This window comes from Notamacropus eugenii, chromosome 5 (assembly GCF_028372415.1).
Source record: "Notamacropus eugenii isolate mMacEug1 chromosome 5, mMacEug1.pri_v2, whole genome shotgun sequence".
NCBI lineage: Eukaryota > Metazoa > Chordata > Mammalia > Diprotodontia > Macropodidae > Notamacropus > Notamacropus eugenii.
In genome coordinates, this window is record NC_092876.1 from 368,241,745 (window position 1) to 368,251,186 (window position 9,442).

Below are 9,442 nucleotides of genomic sequence, written 5' to 3' on the forward strand. Positions count from 1 at the left end.
TTAAAAAACTAAATTATTTAAAATAATTTCTACTTTCTCTTAAATATCATGTCAAATCCTCATTCATGGGTTCAAACTTCCTCTCTTAATTGAGGAGAAAATTTTAAATTAGGAAATCAGGCTAACTTGTGTTGAATATATTTAATAATCATCATAAATAATAATATTAAATAAAGTAATTAATTAGTTACATTAATAATTAATTAAATAATCATTTAATTATAGCTTGCATTCATAAGTGCTGGGCACATAAGTGCTGGGCACAAGAGTTGGACATGTCTGACTCTTCCTTACACCATTTGGGGTTTTCATGGCAAAGATACTGCAGTAGTTTGTCATTTCCTTCTCCAGCTCATTTTATAGATGAGGAACTGAGGCAAACCAGGTTAAGTAACTTGCCCGGGGTCACTCAGCTAATAAATGTCCAAGGCCATATTTGAACTTGTGAAGATGAGTCTTCCTGATTCCAAGCCCAGTGCTCTATCCACTGTACACTCAAGCTACATACAGGTACCTACAGATAGTAAGTACCTAATAAGTTTTAATGATTAATTGGTTGAGATATAGTATACATAAACATATATGTGTCTGTGTGTACATACATATGTACACAGTAATTTATGCTTTTCAAAGAATTTCCACGTGATTACCTTCTCCTTTATTTTTTGCTTATGCCCCAACTACCAGCAATAAGCTAAAGATCTGTCAAATTGTATAAGAAGCTTCCCCCACCAGTTCATCACCTTGAATTAACTTGAGTTAACTAACATAAAATAGTCTAATTCTTTATCTTTAAAATAAAACCACAATATTTAAGAGATTATGATGGATTTCTTTCTCCAGACAATTTACTCACTGTCTGCAAGTCACTCTACCTATTTCCTTATCTCTGAAAAGGGAAGCTGTTTAGGATAACGATTCAGTGCTGAAAGGAATTTGGACCTTATCTAATCCAACACATTCATTTTACAAATGAGGAAATGGGGCCCAGAAAGGGAAGGAAAATTGCCCAAAGCCATACACAAGCAGTTAAGTAGTAGAAATGGGAATAAAAGTCAGCAGTTCCTCTGATTACAAATCCGATAGTCTCAATAATAATCACATTACAATACCTAAGATGATCTCTAAGGTCACATTCCAAACTAAAATTCTATGATATGATAATATAAAGACATTTATTTTAGTTTTGAGCTATTGTAGACATAGATTACCTATTTCTATACGTAATAACTGACCCTGACTCTGGAATCAGAGGAGCTAGGTTCAATCCCCCCTGTGATAATACCTCATGGGTTAAAATAAGTCATTTAATTCTCATAGACCTCCATTGCCTCATCTGTAAAAATGAGGAGACTGAACTAGATGTGTTCTGAGGTCCCTTCCATTTCTATATCTATGAGCCTATAATGGGTCAGGCCACTGGTAAAAAGAGCTGATGGTTGAAATGCTTTGAAAAAAAAAAATCTCTATTTTGGAATAGGAGAGTACAACATTTGCTTGCACCAGGCTGTCTCTGCTAAAGCCAGACTCCATTACTTTTCCGAAATCTTCCTTCAGTCCTCCACGATTGTTAATCAGGTGCCACTTTCTGACCACTCCCCCGCAATATTTGACCTCTGTCATAAGAGACGGGAAAGCAATCAGCCTGAAACACTGCCCCTCCCGGTAAAACCCCTGGGCCTCACCAGTTCCACAGATGACCCAGAGGCTGACTGCTCTGGTTTGCCCTAGGGTGTCTGCGCGAGTGGATGAGCTTTACACCCATGCAGAGCCAGTGTTTCCGGTAACTGTGCTACCTAATTTGTGAGGTGTCACCTGCTAGTCGCAGCTTAAGGGTTTGGCATGCCTCCATAGTGGAGGAAGTGAGGTTCAAGCCATCTCCCATGCAAATGGAAGGAATCACCACAGACTGGAAGCTGAGAGTGCCAAAGGTAGACTACCAGCCTCTCTTCAGGACTATCATTAAATCCTCTTGTTTCTCTTGCTGTAAACTCAGAGACTACAAAGTACTGCAATGGATTAGGACACCAATAAAAATCCATCACAGGCATCTATTCACTCTTATTATCTATTCACTGTTGAATCTGGTATGACTATTGAATCTAAAATGAATTGAGTCAAAGCAAAAAAAAAAAAAAGGTAAATAAACCAACAAAAACACGGACTGCCACTTGTTATCTTTGCCTCCTGACCCCCAGGACAGAGCACAGTGACTTGCACAAAGTAACTGCTGAATAATACACATTTTTCTAGCCCTTTAAGGTAGGCTGAGTGCTTTCTTTATAATACATCTGAAATAGAAGGGAAAATTTACTATTACACCCATTTTATAGATGAGGAGATCAAGACTCTGAGCTTAACTAATTTTCTATCATCAACCAGAAATCCCTCCTCTAGTGATTGCAATCTGCACAAAAGGAGGTACCATCTCTGTGCTTTGTACAAAGTAAGCACCTACCAAAAAAAAGAAGAAAGAAAAAGGGCTATTGAAGCATTTTATTTAAAATAGAAGATAATAGAAAGAATCACAACAAACAGGACAGCTTTGAAAATTATATGTTGAAACTCTGAAGTACCACATCACACCTGTCAGATTGGCTAACATGACAAAATCGGAAGATGATAAATGTTGGAGAAGATATGGGTGAATTGGAACATTAATTCATTGTTGATGTAGCTATGAGCTGATCCAACCACTCTGAAGAGCAATTTGGAACTATAGCCAAAGGGCTACAAAAATGTGCATACCTTTTGACCCAGCAATATTGCTTCTGTATGCCAAAGAGATCATAAAAACGGGAAAGGGTCCCACATGTACAAATATATTTACAGCATCTCTTTTTGTGGTGGCCAAGAGTTGGATGTCAAGGGGATGCCCATAAATTTGGGAATGGCTAAACAAGTTGTGATATATGAATGCAATGGAATATTATGGTGCTATAAGAAATGATGAACAGACTTCAGAAAAACCTGAAAACACTTATATGAACTGATGCTGAGTGAAAGGAGCAGAACTAGGAGAACATTATACACAGTAACAGCCACAGTATGCAAGGACTATTTCTGATAGATTAAGCCCTTCACAGCAATGCAAGAACTTAAAACATCTCCAAAGGACTCGAGGCAAAATGTCATTCACATCCAGAGAAAGAACTATGGAATTGAAACACAGAATGAAGCAGACTTTTTTCTCTTGTGTTATGTTTTGTTTTTCTCATGGTTTCTCCCATTTGTTTTAATTTTTCTATGCAACATGACTAATGTGAAAAGGTGTTTAATAGGAATGTATCTGTAGAACCCATATAAGATTGCATGCCATCTTGGAGAGGGAGGGGAAAGGAAGGAGGGAGAGGAGGGGGAGAAAAAAAATTTTAATTAAGTAATTTATTTGTTTTCAGTTTTTTATAATCACTTCCATATATCTTAAATTTTTCCCCCTCCCTCCTCCACCTCCCTCCTCCCTTCCCAAGACGGCATGCAATCTTATATAGGTTCTACGCATAAATTCTTATTAAATACATTTTCACTTTAGTCACGTTGCATAGAAGAATTAAAATGAATGGGAGTTCCTCAATTGATAAATGGTCAAAGGACATGAATAGGCAATTTTCAGAGGAAGAAATTAAAGATATCTATAATCATATGAAAAAATGCTCTAAATCACTTTAGATTAGAGAGATGCAAATCAAAACAACTCTGAGGTACCACATCACACCTATAAGATTGGCAAACATGACAGAACTGGAAAATGATAAATGTTGGAGAGGATGTGGGAGAGTTGGAACACTAATTCATTGTTGGTGGAGCTGTGAGCTCATCCAACCATTCTGGAGAGCAATTTGGAACTATGCCCAAAGGGCTACAAAAATGTGCATACCTTTTGACCCAGCAATATCACTTCTAGGAATATATCCCAAAGAGATCATAAAAATGAGAAAGGGTCCCACATGTACAAAATTATTTATAGCAGCACTCTTTGTAGTTGGCAAAAACTGGAAATCAAGGGGATTCCCATCAATTGGGGAATGGTTGAATAAGTTGTGGTATATGAATGTAATGGAGTACTATTGCGCCATAAGAAATGATGAACAAGAAGACTTCAGAGAGGCCTGGAAGGACTTATATGATCTGATGCTGAGCAAAAGGAGCAGAATCAGGAGAATTTCGTGCACAGCAACGATGACAGTGTGTGAGAGTTTTTTCTGGTAGACTTGGAACTTCGTAATAACGCAAGAACTTTAAAAAAAATAATAATTCCCAATGGTTTTCTACGACAAAATGCCTTCCACACTCAGAGAAATATGGAATTCATCTGCAGAATGTAGCAGATCATGTTTGTATATGTGTGTGTGTATTATGTTTTGATTTGTTATATGATTTCTTCCATTTACTTTAGTTTGTCTACACAGCATGACTATAGTGAAAACATATTCAAAAGGAAAGTATATGTAGAGCCTATATAGAATTGTATGGAGTCTAGGGGAGGGAGGGAGGTGGGGGAGGGGGAGGGTAAAAATCTAAGATTTTTGGTAGTGATTGTAGAACACTAAAAAATAAATAAATTAATTAATTTTAAAAAATGAATGGAAACAAAACAACACAAGAAAAAATGATCTGCTTCATTCTGCAATTCAATTCCATAATTCTTTCTCTGGATGTGGAAGGCATTTTGCCTCAAGAATCCATTGGGAATTTTTTTAGGTCCCTTCATTGCTGTGAAGGGCTAAGTCTACCAGAAAAATTCCTTGCACCCTGTGGTTGTTGTTGTATACAAAGTTCTACTGGTTCTGCTCCTATCATTCAGCATCAGTTCATATAGGTCCTTCCAGGCCTCTCTGAAATCTTCCTGTTCATCATTTCTTTATAGTACAATAGCATTCCATTACATTCATATACCACAACTTGTTCAGCCATTCCCCAATTGATGGACATCCTCTTGATGCCCAGTTCTTGGCCACCACAAAAAGAGCTGCAGTGAATATTTTTGTACACATGGGACCCTTTCCCATTTTTATGATCTCTTTGGGATATAGTCCTAGAAGCGATATTGCTGGGTCAAAGGATATGCACATTTTTGTAGCCCTTTGGTCATAGTTCCAAATTGCTCTCCAGAATGGTTGAATCAGCTCACAGCTCCACCAACAATGAATGGGTGTTCCAACTCTCCTACGTCTTCTCCAACATTTATCATCTTCTTGTTTTGTCATGTTAGCCAATCTGATAGGTATGATGTGGTACCTCAGAGTTGTTTTGATTTGCATCTCTCTAATCAATAGTGCTTTAGAGCATTTTTTCATATGACTATAGATAGCTTTAATTTCTTTCTCTGAAAACTGCCTGTTCATATCCTTTGACCATTTATCAGTTGGGGAATGACTTGTACTCTTGTACATTTGACTCAGTTCTCTATATATTTTAGAAATGAGGCCTAAGCATTACAATTTTAAAGAAAAAACTGAAATACTAACTAGCAAGAAGATTACAGCAATTTATCAAAAAAAAAATACTAATACACTATGACTAGGCTAGATTCCTAGTATACCAGGGCTGGTTCAATATCAGTAAAACTATAAATATAATTGATCATATCAATAACAAAACCAGCAAAAATCATGTGACTATATCAACAGATGCAGAAAACATTTTTGATAAGATAGAGCTCCCTTTCCTATTAAAAAACATTAGAAAGCATAGGAATAAATGGAGTTTTTCTTAAAATAGGTACTATTTATATAAAACTAAGAGCAAGCATTATCTTTAATGGAAGTCTTTCCAATAACATGAAGGGTGAATTATGGATGCTTATTATCATTGTTATTATTTAAGATTGTACTAGAAAAACAAGCTACAGCAATAAAACAAGAAATTGAAAGAATATAGGCAACAAGGAGACAAAGCTATCTCTCTTTGTCAATGATATGATAGTTTATTTAGTGAACCTTAGAGAGCCAACAAGTTAGTCAAAACAATTAATGCCTTTTGCAAAGTTGGAGGACACAAAATAAACCCATGCAAATCATCAGCATTTCTATAACAAAACCCAGTAAAAAAAAAAAAAAAAAGACAGAAGAAACTTCATCTAAAGTAACTTCAGCCAACGCAAAATATTTGAGAATCTAACCTGCCAAGGTATACACAGGAATTATATGATTGCAATTACAAAACACTCTTCATACAAATGAAAATAGGTCTAAATAAATGGAGAATATTAAAAAATGACAATTCTACCTTAACTTATTTTACTTATTCGGTCCCATACCAGTTAACTACCAAAGAATTACTTCATAGAGCTAAAAAAAATTCATCTGGAGGAAAAAAGGGTCAAGAATATCAAGGGAATAAATTAATAAAAATGTGAGGGAAGGGAGCATGGCAGTAAAAGATCTCAAACTATGCTACAAGGTGATAATCATAGAAACAATTTGGTACTAGATAAGAAGTGGTGGTTGACCAATGGAATAGATTAACACACAACATACAGAAGCAAATGAACACAGTAACCTAGTGTTTGATAAATCCAAAGATTTCAGTTATAGGAACTAATTATTTAACAATAACTACTAGAAAACTGGAAAGTGGTCTAATAACAAAATGGGCATTTGAAGGACGAAGAGTTATTTATTTTGGGGAAAAGTATGTCAAAGACAACTGCTTGGGACAGATGGGACAATGATCACAGAAGGAGGGAGCAGTTAATGCTTATTTTGCTTGTGTTCTTTGGACTTGAAAAAAAAAACATAAGTATAACTAGTAGGCACTTGAAACCAAAAAATAAGTAGAGAGATAGCAAAACAGCACTAAGAGGACTCAGATGAGCTACATAACCTCGGGTACTGAAATAATTGACAGCTACGATTATTAGACCATCACCAGTCATTTTCAAAAGATCCTGAAGAATGGGAAAGGTTCTTCAGCACTGGAGAAGGACAAATATTCTGATATTTTTAAAGTGAGAATAGTCTGCTTATTACAGAGCTTAACTTCAATTCCTGGAAAAATTCTGGAACTAATTCTTAAGAAATGGCTAGTGAAGATCTAGGAAAGGATCAGACATCACAAAGAGCCAGCATGGTTTTATCTTTCCCTCCAAATTCCCTCTTCCAAGATTCTCCTCTCCTAAGCTTTCCTGTTTCTGTCAAATCTGTCACCCTTCTTCATTTATTGTCAGCATTATCCTCAAATCTTCCCTTTCCCTCATCCCATATATCTAATCAGTTGCTAAATCTTACTCTTTCTGCTTCTTCCACATGTTTCACATCCAACTCCTTCTCTCTATTTATCCTAGTTTCTGGACCTCATCAACCCTTGCCTAGATTATTGCAACAGCCTCATAGTTATTCTACTATGTCAAGTTTCTCCCCATTCCAGTCCATCCTACACACTGCTTCCAAAGTGATTTTCTTCCAGCATAGCTCTAACCCCTACTCAACTTGAGTGACTGTAGGGTAAAATATATTCTACTCTATTTAGTTTTTTAAGCCTTTCTCCTCCTAGCCCCAGCTATCTTTCCAGCCTCAATCTTTATTATTCCCTCTCCCACACTCTATAATCCAGCCAAACTGGCTTTCTCTCTGTTCCTCACACAATGACACTCCATTTCCCATCTTGGTGACTGCACTGGCTGTTCTCCTACATCTGGAATGTGCTTCCTCCTCATTTCAGCCACATAGAATGCTTGTCTTCATTCAAGACTCAATTCAAGCACCATTTACTTCAAAAGAATCTCTCACAGTGTGATCCAGGGATGCTTGGGGGTCCCTGAGATCCTTTCAGGGGATCCACAAGGTCAAAATGATTTTTTACAATATTAAGACATTTAAATTTATAATACAGAAACTATCAACAGATATAACTTACATAAATAAAAATTCTTGATAGGAAGAATCCTCAATAATTTTTAAGAGTATAAAAGGGATACTGAGACCAAAAAGTTTGAGTTCTGCTGATATAAATCATCCCCTTTTTCTGGTTACTTTATTCTTCAGCTTTCATAATCTTTCTGATCTTCCCACCTGTTCGTCCATTCTTTTTCCTCAGGTCCCACCTTCTGAACATGGATAGCTAAGTGGCACAGAGGAGAGCTATATCTACAGTCAGAAAGACTTGAATGCAAATCCAGCCTCTGACACTTGCTACCTATGTAATCCTGGGCAAGTCACTTAACTTGTCTGCCTCAGTTTCCTCATCTGGAAAGTGAAGATAATAGTAGCACTAATCTTTCAGAGTTGTGAAGATAAAATGATATGGTATTCATAAAGAGCTCTGCAAACTTATTATATATACTTATTATATAAATTCATTATATTATACAAACTGATTATATAAATGCTAACTTTTATTTCAGATATCCTCCAAGTCTATACCCTGGGCCTTCTGATTTTCTTTATATTCTCTCTTAATGATCTCATTAACTCCCATGAATTCAACTATAATCTCTATTCAAATGATCTCCAGGCTTAAGTTGTATCAAACACACATTTAACTTACACAGATTCCAATCCAACTACATACCTTGAGTGAGAGGGGAAAAAGGAAATGGAGAGAGAAAAGAAGGGACTGTCATTTCACTGGATGACTACATGATCTAAAGTGGAAAGAGAAAGATGAATATAGAATTTCCTCAGTAAGTATCAATTTCTCATATTTCTCATAGTGTGAGCATCTCAGTTATCTGACAGTGATTCCAGAATCTTCTATGCAACATGATCAAGGATAGTCTATCCTTTCTTCTTAGGCTAATGAAAGCAGCAGCCCAATGGCTTTCTGAGTATTGCTGCTCAATAAGAAGGTCTCTGCTAGGTTCCCTGTGACTTCCTTGTGTCCTCTCTTGTTTTATCAGGAAGAAGAAAAAAAATCTGCTATGCTGTACTGTAATCAATCACTAACAGAGACTATCCCAAAAGTCAGTACTAAGATCTAACATAAATTATATGACATTAGGCTTTAATAACTTCAGAAATATAAATGCTATAAACTTATTTTTTAAAAACTGAGTTTAGTTATTTAAATTTTTACTGTCTTATGCTATAGATTTCTCTAGTCCATTTTTGAACTCTGTAAAAACTTTTATCAGATGCTGTTTAATGACTGTAAGGATTGCATTTATAACCTAGCCTAAAGATCATTCAAAGGATGAAGTTTTGATGTATATGTGACAATCTGGACATGACAACAAGTACAAGTGAAATTTAGGTAATTGAACATTAAACTTATTTTTGTAAATTTGTAACATTTATACTTCTGAAATTATTAAAATTTAAAACTGCATGGAGACTTTGGGGACAACCTGTAATTTATACATTTATGCATGAAGCCCTAGTAAGAGAATTTCTTTCCTCTTATTTGATATGTCTAAATCTTCTGTTTGAATAGAAGCCCTGGCTCCTACCTGTGTCTTAGTCATTAGCTTAGCTGGGTTTTGTGAAAAATAAAATTTATATTT